This window comes from Zonotrichia leucophrys, chromosome 4 (assembly GCF_028769735.1).
Source record: "Zonotrichia leucophrys gambelii isolate GWCS_2022_RI chromosome 4, RI_Zleu_2.0, whole genome shotgun sequence".
NCBI lineage: Eukaryota > Metazoa > Chordata > Aves > Passeriformes > Passerellidae > Zonotrichia > Zonotrichia leucophrys.
In genome coordinates, this window is record NC_088173.1 from 51,815,930 (window position 1) to 51,833,434 (window position 17,505).

Consider the following 17,505-nt stretch of genomic DNA (forward strand, 5'->3'; position numbering starts at 1 on the left):
CAGAGCAGACCAGGAGCTGCATCTCTGTGTCACTTGTGCAGACCTGGCTCTCAGGCAGAGGCTGAGCAGATGGGCCTGTGCTGTCAGAACATGCTCTGAATTTACCCAGAATGACACTGGCCCTTGCTGGCTGCTGCAGTGGCACAGGGACCTCTGGAGCCATCTCTGCCTCTGCCCTGTGCTCAAAGGTGAACTCCAGTATGGTTTCATTTGCTTGATTTAAAACTTCCATCTATGTAACAGATGTGGATCACAAAAACAAGTCCAAAAACAAATGTATTCATTTTTTTCCTCATCTTCCCTAAACCTCCTTTTCTACAATTCTGTTCTTTATTATTCTGGACTTTGAAGAGCTCAGAGATACACATTTAAAAAATATTTCTAATGAACACAACCCTCTGACCTTTGCTTTTGAACACATATGTGTAGCTGTAAGTGGTAAAAACACAAAAAGTACCCCTCCAAAACAAATACTTTTGTCTCAGCTGGTTTCAGCCTCAGATACACGCAGGAGACTTCCACAGAAAAAGCCTCCAGAACACAGATCCTATGGAGATGCAACAGTTTAACACAAAACCTTTGGGGTTTGATTTTAGAGATCCATGGATATTTCAGACTCAAGGCAGACTTCATCCACCACTCCATTTTGGACCGAGTACCTTTGGGTACTGCCGTTCTCAAGGATCTTAAACCCACATGGAGCTTTTGTGACCCCAATCCTCCATCTATAGAGGCAGAGGACAAAGAGTGATCTGGCTTTCCTTCCCTCTGAACAGTTTCCATGCTTCCATTAATTCCATCTGCTTTCTCTCTGCTGTCCCACCTTCCCAACAATCTGTGCCAAGGATCAGCAACTGCCCAAACTAAATGGCCACTGAGTGCCATTACTCAGAAATATTTCTGTGTGAGCAGCAGGTTCACCCAGGGCACCCCAGCCAGCCCTGCAGCCGTTCCCCACCGGCACACAAAGAGCAGCTGGATATTGAGACACAGTTGTGATACCCATTACTGCCCATAGGCTCACTTTGGAGAACCTGGGGAGACTTGTGCCTTGCAAACAGGGTTAAATGGAAATGAGGAAATAATCCAGAAAAAGAAAAAGCCATCTAGTGAGTCTATCAGCTCATTGTGCTCCATATTCCTAAAAACTCACTTTGCAGTAAGGAAGGACACAGGGGGTTTGAATCATTTTCTGCCTTTACACCTTCCCTGCCACCAGAAGTAGCATGGGGATGTTCTTCAATAAACAAATCTGCTCTTTTCTCTCAAGGTTTGTGTACACTCTGAGTGCATTGGTGACGTCAGATTTTTCACCAGGGAAATGAAAGAAACCAACAAAACCAACAGCCCACATTGCTGAAAACCCAAGAAGCTAAGCTGGTCACGTCTCTGAAATATGGTATGAGCAAAAAGAGAAATACAATAAAAATCCCCATCCAGCACAAACTGGGAAGTGATGGAACCAGGGCTTTCCTACTGAGGCTGTCTCCAGTTACCACCCTTCTGAGCATTGTCCACTATCCATTCTGCACTGAGGAGGCTCTCAGGCCAAAATTTAAAAAGTGACTGACAAACACAGGAGGCCAAAATGAAGCAAAAGAATCACAAGGAGAGCCTATGGAAGAAGCCTTATGTAAAACATGAAGGAGCCCTGAGCCACATTAGATTATTTTCCTCTTTTTTTCCTCTTTAATTCTCTTATAGTAGACAATATTTCCTATCCCCCCTCTTCTGAGTCTCTACAATGTGCAAGCTCTGTGTTGGGATGCAGGCAGGCTGAGAAGTGCAGCTGTGCATTAGAGCTGCTGAAGCTGGGAGGCACATCCTCAGTGAGTAAAAGCCACACTTCCATCAATGACACACAAAAACTGCATTCCCAAACCTCACCACACGTGAAACAGATCCCTGGATCAGTCCCATCTCCAGCCCTGCCCATTGCTGTGCAGGCCTGTTGGCAGTACAGCTCTGGGACACAGCTGGGACACAAGGGACACTCTTCCCATGGTCTCACAAAGGCCCCAGGCTCAGTGTTTGTCACATTCTGCACAAGCCTGGGGAAAAACCTCGAGCCCATCACCTTCACTCTTCCAGATGCTGTCAGGTGGTTGGAGAAGGGCAAAGCTTCCTTCCACCTGCAGGAGCAGCCAAATCTCTTTGGGAGAGCAATCCCATCTCCACAGGCACCTCCTGCCTCTGGATTCCGTGTATCCATCCTTCCAGCAGTGAAATACCTGCAAGGGACACAAACAGCAATTACCTCTTCTGCAGGAAAAGCCCATCCTGTCCCTCCAAACCAACCTGTCTCTTGCTCATGTGTAGTACACGCTCATGGTTTAGCTACTGTTACTATTTCCATTAGAGATTACCAGTGTTTCCAATAGAGATGGGCTGGAGACAAACCAGGATTTAATTATTAATTATATTTTGACCTGCATGCCCAGATGGGTAGGAAAAATGTTCACTCAAGAGTTTTTCCTTAACTCCAGCAGACCCTGGATTTTCCACTGAATGTTTTCATTTTCAGCTGCAATCACCAGAAATAACATTAATGACTTTCAGTGCAGGGCAGAAATAATTAGAGGCAGAGCAAGTGTGCAGCTTACATGCTTATGCTAAGAAAAAACTGAGAAAAATCATGGCAAAGCTTGATAACCTGAGGGGAGAAAAAAAGCAAACAAGCTCAGGGGTGAGATCTAAATCAAATATGAAGCAATCTATATTTTCCATTCAAGCCATTGTGGAACTGGGCATTTTGCAAAGGTCTTGATTGAAAACCACAGCAGAGTTAATGGGTTTGACTCAAATGATCCTCAGCACTTCAATAAGGAACAAGGAGAAAGGAGGCCCACGAAAGCAGAACTTGAAACATTAGTGCAAAACCATACAACAGAAAGGAAACAATTTCAATTGCTCTAGGAAGGATTATAAATTGCCTTGTTCTCAAAACTAGAGGGAGACACAAGAGTGCAGAATCTCATTAGAATTTCAGTGCTGGATTTTTTTTATAAACAGCATATCAGTAAGATTTACCAATATTGTCTCAATATACTGAAAGCTTTATTATTTATTCTTTGACAAGTGGCACTTTTCTAATTCTTTACTTTTAATAATAAACAGTAGAGATGTGTGCTGAATTGAAAGCTAATTAGCACATTCATATCTGTCAAAAATTCAATAACTTTTGTACTCATATTTTTGGGTTCTTTTGTGGTCAGTTTAATTAAATTTGTTGATAAAGGAGGATATAAAAAAATTAATAGCTTAGGCTAGGTTTTTCAAAGGCAATTAGTAGTTAGAGCCCATTAAACTAAGGAGGGAATCAGATCAATAATTTCTAGGGCTTTTTTCATGTTATCCTTGAAATTTTAGTATAATCAGGAAAGGACAAAGAGCAGTCATGATCCAACAGAGTTTCCTGGGATCCAGGAAATAAATAAATATATTGTTGAGGTGCTGAGAAACAGGAGTTCAGAGCTGCTGAGGCTGCTGACAGCCTCTTACAGTGGGTGCTCTGTTTCAAAAGCTGGGATTTCAAGAGGTGGCAAAGTGGGTCATAAATGCCACTGAGAGCTGAAAATTAGGAGATGAAAACCACTCCAGAGCACTGAAGTGTGGTGGGTCTGATTACAGCAATCAAAATGCTGTCTCATTTTGCTACAGCTTGTCTTGAACAGCAAGGTTAAGGAAAAAAAAGCCCAAAAAACAAAAGCCATATGATCCTAAGCTGTGAGTATGCATGAATGTTACAGCCCTGCCAGGGACTGCCCAGGCAGCTGGCCCCAAAGGTAACGTGGGATTTATCTGGGTTTGTGCTGGCAGCCAAAGCCACTCCTGCTGCTTCAGCAGGCCCTTCCCTCCTGCCCATGCTCTGAATCCCTGTGGGTTTGGCACTGAGCCCTGGCTGCTTCCCACGAAACATCTGCACAACCAGCTCCATCCTTGCCATCACCCTGAGGTGCCCGAGTGTGTGCACTGGCCTGGCCTGCCTTGGCACGTGGGGACAGCAAAGGGACATTTGTCCCTCATGACCCTGGGCAAGCAGAGTGTGCTCAGAGCACCTGGGCATGGCCTCCTGTGGGAAACCTTCTCCAAGGATCACTGCATAAACCTCTGCAGCTGCCCCACAGAGTGCTAGCAGCCCCACAAACACACAGTGACAGTGACAGTGACAGCTCCATCCAACCAGCCCCACTGGCTCTCCTGGAGCAGCAGAGGACAGGAGAACAAACAGCAGGTGACAAAGGCTGGGTCCTGCCCACCTTGAGCCCAAGTGACTCCAAAGTGCTGCTGCCAGACACGAGTCCTCTCCTCCTCCTGCCAGCTGACTCTGCAAGCTCATCCCAGTTCATCTGGGAGCTGATGTGCTCATGAACTGGGGAGGGCTTCAACAATGAATCAAGTGGCAGATATTAAAGGCACAAGAGAGCAAACAAACAAACCCACAAAGAAAAGAAAGAAATCTGAGTGCAAATAGCAGTACCCAGTGCAGATTAAAAATACAAACAAACAAAATAACTTCATGTGGTTTAAATCCTAATCCGCGGGAATGAGATGAGCACCAAGGTGCACAGGCCTTGTTTATTATCCTGTGAGCTGAAAACTGAAATAAAGTCTTACAGCAAATAATTAGGACAAGATTTAGTGATATGGAGTGTTCACTGCCAGCCTTTTAAAACCTGATCTACCTGCCCCTGTTGCTGAGGAGGTTTGTGCAATACCCAGGTTCCACAGCTCCTTCTTCAGCAGAGGAAGCCACTGCTGTTCCACCCCTGCTTTTTATTACACTCTTTCATTTCTTTAAGCAGCATCATATATAGCCTATTTTCAAGAGTGAAATAAATCATGGGATTGAGATAAACTCTGTGCAAGGGGAGGTACTGGGCAGTGCTTCTGAGTGCCACAGTCTGGGAGAATCCATGGAGGCATTTCCATTCACATACCAGAAAGCACAGAGGGCATCAGCAGTTGTAATCCCCTCTCCCACAATGACCATCACTGCTGTCCTCTGTGCTCTCCCCTGCTCACACTGCCTCCCTTCCCTTCCCTTCCCTTCCCTTCCCTTCCCTTCCCTTCCCTTCCCTTCCCTTCCCTTCCCTTCCCTTCCCTTCCCTTCCCTTCCCTTCCCTTCCCTTCCCTTCCCTTCCCTTCCCTTCCCTTCCCTTCCCTTCCCTTCCCTTCCCTTCCCTTCCCTTCCCTTCCCTTCCCTTCCCTTCCCGGCTGGAAATGTTCCATCACACAGCTCCCTTAGGTGCACACCAAGCAGGGATGTTTTCCATTTTGTACTTTAGGAATTTTTGCAGGTTTAACAGTTTTAAAACAGACATGAAGCTGCTCTTTGTGTTTTTTCTTCAGCTGTGAAAAGTCTTTAAATGCCCCAATGTGCACCACGTGACCCACTGAGCTCAGTCCTTTAGTGGCACAGGCCCTTAAATGTGAAATCAACAGATACTTTAGGTGAGGTGTCAGCAGTGCAGAGGCAACAAGTTGATATAAATCCTGAGGAATTTTACTTATTAAAACTTTAATTCCTTCTTTACTCCAGAAGGATCTCTGGAACCTTTGCACCAGCTTTATGTGGCTCCTTAAGCTACATCAGCAGGATGTGCAGCAGCTTGCAGCAATTAAGTCACAAGCAAATGCATGTAAAAACAGTGTAAGGACATTTCAAAAAATGGACTTTGCAGAAAATCAATACATTTTCACTGGGGTGCATCACCCAGCATCACCATCAAATGTATTGCACTAAACCAGCTGTAGCAAAAGGAATCAAACCCAACCACCACCAGGGAAAGCAATTCTATTCATCATAAACCCACAGGGCCATTTCAAACAGCTTTTCCCAAACAGCTTCCACACTCCTTGGAGTCCCATTTGGATCTCAGCCCTGTCACTCTGCACTTCCATCTCTGTATACTCAAAATAATAAGAAGAAAATTCTAATTCCTGGGGGGAAAAGGGGATTTTTGTTTCACCCAGGCTGTGAGTAGCATTATCCCAACCTGAGGTGAAAACACCAATGAATCAACATTTCCTTAACTGACTTCACTGTAGTCCTGGTATTGCACTGACCCCTGAGGAAGGGAAGCCAGCCTTTTTCACTGGCTTCAGCAGCAGCAGCACAGGAGCACCTCTTGGTGTCTCTCATGAAGTGGAGAGAGACTTCCTGCAGGTTTTCAAGCACAGAGTTGAGGTCTGCCTTTAAGAGCAACAATTACAGATGGATGAGTATTTCTTCCTGAGGCACACAGCATTTTACAATGGAACTTAATGAAGTAGCTCCAAGGTATTTCCTGCAACATATTTCAATAAAAGAAAACATAAACCACTAAAGTGTCTCATGTAAGCATTGAGGATTTAAGGAATTACTCAAACAATGAATGCATGAAGCTATTAACCATCCTGGAGAATTAAAATGTGCCCCGACGAGATGAACCAAAAGCAGAAGTCATTTCAAGTCTGCAGGATTGATTTTATACATGTGACTGAAATATAATCACAGAAACATCAAACTGTGCTGTATCTAGAGAAACCTAGCCCAGACTTCTAGCCCATGAGCACACCTCTGCAACAGCTTTTATTTGGTCCATTTGTTACCTCCTGGCAATGGTTTGAGCCAGAGAGCTTATAATGTGGTAGTTACCCCCAGGTAAAGGCACAGCATAGTGAAATTAGCCATTTTTTAGTTTTATTTCATTGCAATATTCTACTGTACTGAAAATATTAGGAGGATCAGCATGACTAAATAAAATTTTGCTCAAGCACAGCTTATTGCATAAGAGCAGTAGCAAGCAAAGAGCCCTGATACCAGACTAAAGTGGGCGCAGGTTATCTCTGGGTGTCAGGTATTTAATAGGAAAAGTTATAATAGGAAAGGCTTAGAAAATTTAAAACATTTTCTCTCTGAAACAGGTCACTGGAATGTTCTCTGCTTAAAGCAGCTGCAACACTGATACTGTGAGATGAAATAAAACGCAAAAGGGATAAAAGAATTACCAAATATTTAAAGAACACACAAAAAGCCCGAAGAGCAGAAATGAGAACAAGGAGAGGCATTTTTTCCACTCACTGAAGTGTCCTACCACTTAAGGAAGCCCTTCTGGTGTCCTTTTGCATGTCCCTGGCTTTGTGTGTCCCCATCACTTCATCTTCCATTGGCATCATCCTTACCTGATTAGCACCAAGATGTCGCTGTCAGTCAGCAGCTGAGACCTTTGGGATCTCTGAAGACAGTCACCTGGCCATCAGATAATTCCAAAACATCATTACCATAATGTTTACCAGTTTGAGCTTTGGTTGGGTTTTTGTTTAGTCTTTACCAATGTGTTCAGCTCCTGAGCCATGTTCATTTTACTGCTAATGGTATCACACAGTGCCTGTGCACTCCCTACACAATGATCACCATTTTGTGTCTGCATGCAGAGGCCCAAGAGCTGCTGCACACGTGGTAATTAAACACCATGGTAAGGAGATGTGCAGCTGCTCAGGGCTGTGTGCAAAGCACAGCTCGCTGGCAGCTTCTAGGAGATGAACCATAACAAGCTGAATTTTAAAGTAAACTGAGATGTATTTTTTCTCTTGAGGGAAGTTCTTTCTGAATGACCAGTTTAAGCATTTTTCAACCCCTCCTACTGAACACAAGACAGATGTACCTGAACAGGTGAAAACCTGGGCAACCCCTGGAGTTTAATGAGCCCCTCTGTATCTTCAGTGCCCGTGAAAGCTCAGTAAGGATTGAGGCAAATTGTTATTTGGAATCAGCCCTGAGCTGTGCCCTGTCTCTCAGAGCACTGACAGAAGCAGCTTTAGCCCAAATCCATAACTGAGCACACCAAAGCCACCTTGCTTGAGCAATGTGACACCAGCACAAATCAAGGCACTGCTGCACATCAGCACCCAGGGACACAGGACAGAGCTGGGACCTGGTGTGAGGCCTTGGAAATATTCCCCTGGTGAAAGGAGTGAGGGGCTGGACCCTCAGTGGGACACAGACAGAGCTGGCTGTCAATTCCCTTACACCACCTGATTTCTCATGGATTTTACTGCCAAGTGCCACCAACACAGGGTCCCAGAGATTGCACAGCTCACTACCAGCTGCAGACTGCACCAGGAGATGATCAGGACTGGGACATCATCAGGATGTGGCTCAAAGTTCTCTGTTTCTGTCCAGAGAGGCCAAACTTTAGGGGTGTGAATGTGCATCCAAGAAGCACAACATGCAAAGTGAGGCAGCTGCTGTGGTAAAGGCTTCAAACATTTCCATCTGTGATAGCACAGCTTCATATCCAATTTTATTCATTCTGGTTTTAACAAATCTGCCTAGCTCAAGCTGAGACATTTTGAACTAAATCTACCTCGGAGTCCCTTCCTCTCTCTATCAGACAGAAAGAGGAACAATCACAATTACAAATACAAATTTGCAATAATATCAACACCAATCTGTGGGTGAGGTTTTAGTGTTGGCCTGTACATCAGGAGATGGGGTTTGACTGCAACAGCTCAGGGATGGCCATAGTGAACAGCAGAGTAAAGGGTGACTTACACTTCTCTACTGAGAATGTGTCTGACACCAGAGTGAACAAGGGCTGGTGAAACAAATACTTTACTCAGCACATGAGGAAAACCCATGTCCTGTAGTCAACAGGACTGGGTTCTGCCTAAGAGCCAGCAAAGAATAAAAGGCACCCCAGAATGGGAGCCAGGCACTCAGCCTGACAAGAGAAGCCTTGCATGACAAGGGAAAAATAAGGGAAATTAGGATGGAAAGTAAGTACAGAAAGACAATATTTTCTTAGCATAGAACATTTCAGTATTAGTGCATGTTTTATAAGCACACAGCAGCATTTCATTGTTACAGTTGTCCACCTATAAACAAAACCCATGAGGAGCAAACAGTGTAAGAAGACAGATAAATTAACTTTTGCCCCTGAAATCACACACCCTCAGCTGGAAGGGAAGATTTCAGCACACCCACGTGCTGCTAAGAGCAAGCCCTTTTGCTGCCTGATAACACATCCCCAAACCCCTCTGCCTTGGAGGGCAGGAATGGGAGCAGGAAGCTGCCTGCAAGTCGCAGACTGTGATCACCTTGCCCACAGCAGCTCTTTTCACACTCTGTAAACCAGGGCTCCTGGCTGTGTGGCACAAACCTTCCCCCAGCCCTCTCCTACACTGAGTGCATTGCAATTCCAGTATTCCCATTCCCTGGGAACAGAATGTCACTGCTCATACATGTCAGGGGTTTGGGCCAACACACACTTGAAGCTTTAGCCTGCAGAAACAGGTAATACACAAACCCAGCTCTTGGCCAAATCTTCCACACTGAGCCAATCTGACAGGGGAACCACTGGTGCAGAATGAATGCAAATCAGGGTGCCAGTTTATTTTGCAGTCAGTTCTGCACATAACTAGAATCTAATCCAGTTATGGTAAACAGTGAAAATCTTCATGTAAGGGTAAAACATATGTAAATTGCCATTGTGATTTCTTAAACTAAACTTGGATCCAGCAAACGCATCTCGCTTCATTATTCTCTGCAGCAGAAAATTCAGTTGCCAAGAGAAAATTAAAAATAATAATAATACCAGGAACACATATTCCTCAAATGCATTCTGCATCTTGAAGAATAAGGAATTTAAGAATTTAAAATCATCTCCAAGTTTGGATGCTTTTTAAATTTCACAGCACTTTAACAGCAACTCACTGTTTTGTTAGAGAAAATGAGATGATGCCTAGAAATATAAAGGATTCCAAAAGCATAGCAAGGACAATACAGTGTTAGCTCCTGAGCCTCTTCTTGCAGAACAGAAACTTGTTTTTCTATTATAACCCTGCTACACAGAAAACAAAAACAGATTTGTGAAACCCTCGCTAATGTGTGTGCGTACTGAGCCACTGCCTTTGTCTGACGTATTTTTCTGTATTGCTCTCATTTCACACTTCCTCAGTTCTTTGCCCAAAACCTGCAGAAGCCAAACCACAGATTTTCAACAGTTCTACCTGTGGCCCTCAGGCTCCTCCTCCTGTCATCATCTGATTTAGGATCCTGCACCGGACTCTGTCCCACAAAGCAAATTATGAACATTTAGTTAAAACTCAAGAAACTGAGAAATGACTCTGACCATGACAGTGCAGGATATGCAGAACAAATGACAACACTCACCTACTGTGGCTGTGGGTCCATCAGCAGCAGGACACACGTTCATGAGAAGTGCCCCCCAGCACCATATTTGTGACCATCACCTTGTGGACTGCAGGGATGGCTCCCTGCTTGTGCAGCAATCCTCACTGGCTTCCAACAGCCACAAATTGAAAGGTTACAGGGCGTAAAGCGTTCCCCAGTTATGATTTGTCTGTCAGGCAGCACCAGCTGGGCAATCACTTTTAGCCATAAATGCTCCTGAGAGCGAGAAGTTCACGGCCAAAGCCACAACCACGTGACATCAACTGATGTCCAAATGGCACCCGGGCACGCTGCTCCCTCTATCCCAGCAGTGCCTCACACTGCAAGGTGCTCACCAGCACCTCCAGGGTAAATCACACCTGCTGAGGGCAGCTGGGATGGCTCCCAAAGGCTCCCTCCAGTCAGCTGGAGATCTGTGGCCTCCTCGGAGCCTCCAGCGCTCCCTGATTCCATCCCCGTTCCATGGAACACTCTCATTATCACTTTAGACTGGATGCTGACATCACTTAGCAGCGATAAAAAAGAAAAGTGCCACAGAATTGAATCCCATTTTGCTCAGCACACATCTCTAAACTATTACCAGCGTGAAATGAAATCTAATGTCTCCGTTAGCAATCCCATCTTTGTCCTTTTGTATCTCTAGCAGCGTTGTGATACACTAAATCCATTTGGACACACAGTAGCGCACGGGTCACATCACACATTGCAAGAAGAGTTTTCCAAAAGTACATAGCCACTGCAGCAGCTGCTTTTCAGCCATCCCACTCTCACATAAAAATCCAATAATAAAAGCAGAAGGAGACAATGCAAACACCTCAGTGTGCTGCTTTGGGCTGGGGCAGCTCCCCTCTCTTCCCCAGCAGCTGGTATGGGGCTGTGATTTGGATTTGTGCTGGAAACAGTGCTGAGAATCTGGGGATGTTTTCAGTGCTGCTGGGCAGTGCTCACACAGAACCAGGGCCTTTTCTGCTCTCCTGTAACCCACCCCCTTCTCCTTAGGTTGATTCTCGTGCTGTACAAAACAGAAAATGGGATTGAATCACTGCAGTTCCATCTGATGCCCTCTTCAGGGAACTCTGCAGTGGCACAAACCCTGAACAGAAAGTGGGACCTGCTGGGATCCAAATGCCTCTTGGCTTGCACGGGAAGAGCAGGGCAGCTGCTGTGGGGCTGTGCTGTCAGAGGTGCATCCTCTAAGTCCTGTCCAACGCTCCCTGATACTCAGCCTTCCTTTCCCGCTGCTGGTGATGCCACCTCTTTCTCCAAACCACATCTCCTCTTCCCCAGCCCTGGAAGTTTGCTGGAACAGTGCATACAAGGCAGGTGACTGATGTGCAGAGCCTAGGAAGTGATGGATGTGCAGGGCAAGTGAGGATACAGCGTGCCCCAAGGAGGAGTTTGGGGGAGGATTTCTGCACTGTCAATTACTGAGAACAGATGTAGCTTACAGAGCTTGGGAGGAAAGCTCATCTGATTGCTCTTGGCCAAGTTTAGACGATGGCCAGTCAACAAAATGCGATGCCCAAGAGACTGTGAAACTAAACCCTCTGGAAACATGTCCAAAGAACGAACCAAGCGCGAGGCAGTGCTGCACCAATAAATCAACGGAGCCCTCAGCAGTAACAGTCAGATTTGCACATAACGAGGCTGTTTGAGCCTCTGAGTGCCCTGTCAGAGCTGTTCCATCACAACAATACACACAACTGCTGGCATTAAACAAAGCACAGTCAGCTGCTAGTTTCTCTCAAGTTTAATAAAGGCTATTACTTCCTACAGTCTCTCTAGGTAGCTGCCTGGTGCAATGTCTTGTTGGATTGCATTTTTAACTCCTCACTATTATTTCTGGAGTTCCAAAAATGTCACAAAGACGGGATCTGGCACAGGGAGCCTTTGACGCAGCTCATCAGAATTACAGGCTGATGGTTACAAACTAAAAACTCCTCAACAGAAATAAAACACTGTTGGAAGGGAAGCTTGCTAAATATCTGCACTGCTGATCTTGCTCAGTCAGTAAGGATGGTGTATGAAACATGGAAGTATAAAAAATACCAAAATAAAAGCTAAAGGTGAATGCTACTTAAAATATATCTCTATTCTAGAGAGAACAACAGGGAATAGATTATTGATTACAAGGCAGTTAACTATTTCATGGAAAGATATGTGCATAGGTTTTCTCCATCTGACTTTCAGACAGAGCATGTCAATCAGTGCTGGAGCAGAACACAAAGTTTTGCTGGCATTAAACAGCATCTTATGGTGTGGAGCAAGGTAACATTTGGCAAGAATAACATTATCACAATTTGTCCTCTCATTCATGTTCAAAGTTCAGCAGAATCCTGCAGGAAATTGTACTTCCACCATTTTGTTTTCCACCTGTAACATAAAACTGCTGCTTGAATGAAAGCACTGAACCCTGCTGCCCAGAACCACTTTGGATGGGGAAATGGATAACTTCAGAACTTTGTACTGAGTTTCTCCCAGTTTTACAATCACCTGGCAAAAGGCCTGTTTCAAGCAAAGAGAATTCCCCCACCAAGGCAGGAAGTGGAACAGACTGGCCCATGTGTCACTGAACACCAGAAGCAGGAACAGTCAGGGTGAAGCTCTGCCCATAAGGGCAGCTCCCAGCCCCAGAGCTCAGAAAGCAACAGCCCACTCCCCACTCACACTCTGCAGAGGCTCCGTCTCAGGCACGGGAGCTCCCTCTGCCCATTTCTCATCCTGCACTTCCCCTTTCATTCTCCACATCCCAGGTGACAAGGGAGCTTTTCTCTTTCCCAAGATGGATTTCCTTTTCCCATTATTTTCTTTAAACAAACAACAAAATCAAGAAAATGAAAATCAGTACCAAAAGAGAAAAAGAGTTCTTGTTTTCTAGGCCAAACACAGATTGTAGAATGCAAAGTAAATGTTTGTTCCTAATTTTCCCTGATTAGACTTGAGATACTGGTATTAATAACCACTGCAATCTGCAGTTAGTTCCTTGGAAGGAAATTTCACACAGAAGTCATTCATCTTTCTTTAGTTTTTCTGTTTCCACAGGCACTGAAAGCAGCACAGAAAGGACTCCTTGGGTGAGGAACAGATGGGTGGAAGGGCAGGTAGAAGGTGCCTTTCTGCAGTGCAGGTGTGAGGTTCATTTGTGCACAGGTTCTCTCCCTTTCCTGGCCACATTTGTTCCAGCTTCATGTATGGATTTCTCCACATGTCTAATCTGGGTGAAAACCTCTTGTCACCATTTATATATTAATAACATCCCTACTGCAAACAAAGGTGAAAAGCTCTTCGATGGAAAAATATTGTTCCTCTGGGTACAAAAGTCAGGCCAGCACTAAAAGCCCTGGGTTTTGATGTTTCCCCCCAGTCAAGGCTGTGTTTGTGTCTCTCAGTTGAGGTGTATGGCAGACAAGCATTTCATGTCATCTACAGGCTGTGCATGTTATAACAGCATCCTAATGCCAAAATTAAATTTATTTTGTGAGACACTGCTTCTTAAAGTGCCTTTTGCACATAAATGTGAAGGGAGACTCTTAGCATGGCTGTTAGGCCATCATAAAGGATGTTCATGACTTGTTTCTCAATTATGCCTTTTCACTCTCATCCTGTGGCAGTACAATTCCCTTTTCACCCACAAACCATGCTCATGACACACATATAGTGCAGTAAAACTGATGCACATAAGAGGAATGGATCACATTAATCTGTGCAATTGAAACAGAAGACAATGCAACTCCACAGAATTTGCAATTCAGGGAGCCTCAGAAGATTTTGAAAGGTCCTGTTGCTGCACATACCTCTGGCTGTTTGGTTTATAATTTACAGCAGACATGTTCTCTATAAACTAGCAAACATGAGACAAAATGTAGTTGTTGGGCTCGATTTTTTCCCTAAATAAGTCCTTATATCCTTATCATTAGAAAGCCTGTGCTCTCACCTTTTTTTTTACCACACCATATTGACATATAGCTCTTGAAATGGGAACAAAAATCCCATAGTGTCAGCCGTGATTTGTACTTCCATGACAAGCACTCATCTGCTGAGGTAAGACAGAACTGGGGACTGAATTCAGTAACGTTAATGATTTTTCTTTCAAAAGAAATTACTCTTCTGGACCAGAGAATACTCTATTAAAGCTGGAAATGCTGGGGGAAAAATTAGAATGACAACGTGCTCCATGCTGTTGGAATCTGCCTTGTCCCACACTTATAATTGCAATGAAGTGTTTTGGTCTGTACACAAATGTTGACAACTTTGTTTTTCTCTAATCTGAATAATTTCACATCGATCTGAAGCAGTAATATCCTCGTGGGAATTGGCTTAAAGCAATGAAGGGAGCTTTTACCAAATGCTCTCCCAGAAAAGCTGATGTTTTGAGGATAACTGGGAGACAGGCACAGCACTGAACCAGATATTCCAGGTTCCACATGGTGCAGTCTACAGAGACACAGCAGATGTTTAGCACTACTGTTGATACCCTTGTGCCCATGGGGAATTTTGCCATTTATTTGGAAAACAGTTTATTAAAAACGTCAAAAACCCCAGCACATCAGCAGCATTTGGATTGTTACAGCAAATGTACAACCTGAAATGTTGGAGAATATCAGATTTCTCATTTAAAATGAGATATTCTCCACATCATATGAAGAGCTTAAGAAGCATTCAAAGAGTTCAGCTTTAAAAAGCACAGTCTTTGTTATCTAAAATAGACTGGGCTGCTGCAACCCAACTATTTCTGAATAAAAGCAGGTCATTATTAAAAAGAGGGGATTTGTAACAGCAGCCACATTACAAAAGAGACTGTCAGATACAAGCATCCATAGGAATTATGTGTGTGGTCTTGCATGATCAAGAATAACTCCCACAGGATAAGGTGAGGAATATGCGGTTGGACTTTTTATGCTCTTACGCTTTTTGTTCTGCATGAAGACATTAACTCTGAATTTTGAAAGTATGAAGTCTTTTCAGCAGGCTAAAGGTACCTACAGTTTTTACAAGTCACTGGAATTGGGTGTTCTTGAGTCTTCAGGCATCTTTTAAACAGACCAAAGCAAATGACTGGCACTGCAAATGGGTCTCCAGTGCACTGGCAGCCACCAGGCAGAGTGACCCTGTTTCCAGTGCCAGCAGCCAGAGCCATGTTCTGTACACACCATGATATGCTGGGAACTGGAGCAGGGATCTCCAGTGGCCTTTAGCTGTTGACCTCAGGAAGCAGCTTGAAAAACATTATTATTGTAGTTGGTAACAGTTTCTAAAAGGATGACTCCCAGGAATGCAAGAGCTCATTGACTTCACACATGCACATCTTTCTCTGAGGTTAAATGGGAATGGTTTGTGAGCACGCAGTTGAGAGCAGAATTACCTAATGAAGTGCACTTGCCTGAGCACAGCCAGCTCACACAGAGCTTTCTTGCAAACACAAAAAGGTGCTTTTAATGTGAAAACCTGCTTTTGTTCCCAGCTTGGGAATGTTGATGGGAAATTGTGCTTCTAGGCTCTGGGACACGTGTATGCATAAATGCACAGAGCTCTGTTAGCATTTGCATCATTGTGGTCTCAAGAGGGAAAAGGTCTGAAAAACAAACCTGTTTTTACACAAGGACAGAAATGAAATTATCCAAGTTTGGGCACATTAGTAACAGTGACAGCCAAACAGACTTACCCAGTTAAACCCACTCTGCTGAGAGGCTCCCCATGGAACAAGGCACAAGAGCCAAAAGGAGGCATCTCCAAGGCAGTAGTGCAGAGCTGGGCACTGAATCTCTCCACCCTGGTGATGAGAAAAGAGGGCATTAGGCTACAGCATGGCAGGGGGGAGCTACAGAGAAAAGGGGATGATGAAGCCATGGGCAGTGTAATGTCTGGGGTAGCTAATAAGACCATTTATTCTCACACCATCATTCCACATCATATGAAGACATTTAATAAGAATTCCTCTGAAAATCTCAACTGAAATTCCAGGTGTGACTCTTTTGACTTAGCCAGTAATTTTTCAAACCACCTCTAAGAGCAAGGCAGACAGCATTTTTATGTTTTCATTAGATCTATGGAGTATCTTTCTGTGTACAGTGCAAGCTCCCTTTGCTCTCTTCCTTTCTCTTCTGCTCATAGGTGGGACTTCACTGGAATATCCATCATGGATAGAAGTTAATCCCCTTCCTAAGAACCTCTGTTAGCTCAATGTGCTCACCTCTTACGCAAAAGAGCCCCCAAGTGAACAGAAGAGAAAACTGAAGGGAGACAACCACAGCTGCCCTGGAGATAAGATTTATGGTCTGCAACAGATCTTTCACATGATGCTCAATTGCACATTATGAGAAGGAAGAATTAAAAAAGAAAAATATTTGTGTGCTTCTCATCTTCTGGGAGCCTGACTCCCAGCCTGACTGACAGTTCCCCAGAAATGCATCTCAAGAGCTTAGTGAACCCCTAAGACCTGCTCTCCTGCCTTCCTGCACAACACGAGCCATGGAATTTCACCCAGGCATCGCTGTCTCCACACAGAACATGGTCTCACTAACAAAATCCAACATTTCTGACTGGATAAGTGCCAGGCCCCACCTTGAAAGTGTAATCAGACTGGATTGCCTACCAACACCCAGAATATAAGCTGGGAAAGATCCTGCTAAGCAATGCTTACCATTTTAGATTTGTATTTCTGGAGTTTTTCCATCTCTTATTGAGCTCTTGAGAACATGTAAGACACCAGCATTATCTTCTGCATCTTTTCCCACTATGCAACAAAAAAAAAAAAAAAAATTGTATTAGCACCACTGTAATGAACTGGTACAAACCAGAAGATTCCTACATGATTGTCTATGCTCAAAACATGAGGCAGTGAAATACAAAGACAAGAGAGACATCAAGTCAGTATTATTACTGGATTAAAAAAAAAGCAAGCAAGCCCTTCCAACCTGTTTGTTAAGCAATGCTGTTTGGGAATACTCTCCTTGCTATTCTATTTGCTTCCCCGTTGGGAGGAAGGTGGAATGCATGTGTTGATAAGACTAAAATTTCCTTCTAGAAGGGCTGTTTGACTTCTAAGTAACTCTGAAACACAAATAACTTTGCTTGATTTACATACAAACTACTCTGATGAGCCACATGCCTTCCCCTGGCAATAGCTGAAGCAACACAGGCTGTGACTGAAGCTCCTCAGCTGTCCTGCTCCTTCCCCTGCTCAGGCACTTCGCATCCTGCAGGGAATGTGGCAATTGTTACTCACCATCAGGTTGGGCAGAAAATTGAGTAACTTTAAACTCTTTAAATGTCCAGTCCCAGCTTCTTAACATTTTGCTTCAGCAAAGTACTTCAGTGCTGATGAC

General features: G+C 44.3%; 1 long non-coding RNA gene across 1 annotated transcript; it reads right to left on the bottom strand.

Annotated features, from left to right (window-relative positions):
• Positions 1 to 1,686: 1,686 nt before the first annotated feature.
• Positions 1,687 to 16,915, bottom strand: LOC135447457 (uncharacterized). The gene is made up of 3 exons (XR_010440141.1): positions 16,821 to 16,915; positions 15,843 to 15,950; positions 1,687 to 2,231 (listed from the first exon to the last, which is right to left on the bottom strand). It is a non-coding gene; the product is annotated as an uncharacterized LOC135447457 (long non-coding RNA).
• Positions 16,916 to 17,505: the final 590 nt, after the last annotated feature.